We start from the raw sequence: 726 nt of genomic DNA, 5'->3' as shown, positions 1-726 counted from the left end.
TTTTTTTTGATTGTAGCTAGTTGGGATCCTATATGCCTCAGTTATCTGAATGTCAAATTCTTCCCCTCTGTTTGGGAAGTTTTCTGTCATTAATTCTGCAAACAGCTTTTTTAAGTCATTTGTATTTTCTCCTTCTACTTCATGGATTCCTATCAGTCTTATGTTATTCTTCTTTGCATCATCTAGGAGTTGTTGTATCAATTTCTCATGATCTCTTACTGTTTTTAAAAGACCTCTCTTTTCACGGTCACTGAGTGCAATCTTATCTTCTATATCTGAGAGCCTATCTTCGCATTCTTTTATTCTGTTGCATACACTTTCAATAGAGTGTTTAATCTCCTGGATATCTGTTTGAATCTGTTTTATGGATTCCATTTCTTTCCTATGTTGAGCGTTTATTCTTTTCATTTCTTTCTTATGCTGGCCTTCATGGCTTCTATCATGGTCCTGAGCTCATCTATTTTTTTGTCAGATTCTGCTCTAGAGTCTCGAATCGCGACTTCCATTTTGCTCACTATCTCTATGGTTATCTGGGAAATTATTTCTGGTTTGAATTTTTCTAGAGCCTGATCGATCTGTTTTGTTACTTCCTGTGCTTTGAGTTCAGGGTGTTCTGGTGGTTCACTAGCAGGCTTTTCATCCTCATTTGCCCTACTGTTTGCCATTGGTGAACTGGAAGTCTGTCCTTGTGTCTTGCTTAAGTGTTTTCTCATTTTAATTTTTGTT

Source organism: Fukomys damarensis, unplaced genomic scaffold, assembly GCF_012274545.1.
Source record: "Fukomys damarensis isolate Sample0158 unplaced genomic scaffold, DMR_v1.0_HiC HiC_scaffold_30, whole genome shotgun sequence".
NCBI classification, from domain to species: domain Eukaryota; kingdom Metazoa; phylum Chordata; class Mammalia; order Rodentia; family Bathyergidae; genus Fukomys; species Fukomys damarensis.
Note: the sequence above shows the minus strand (reverse complement) of the source record.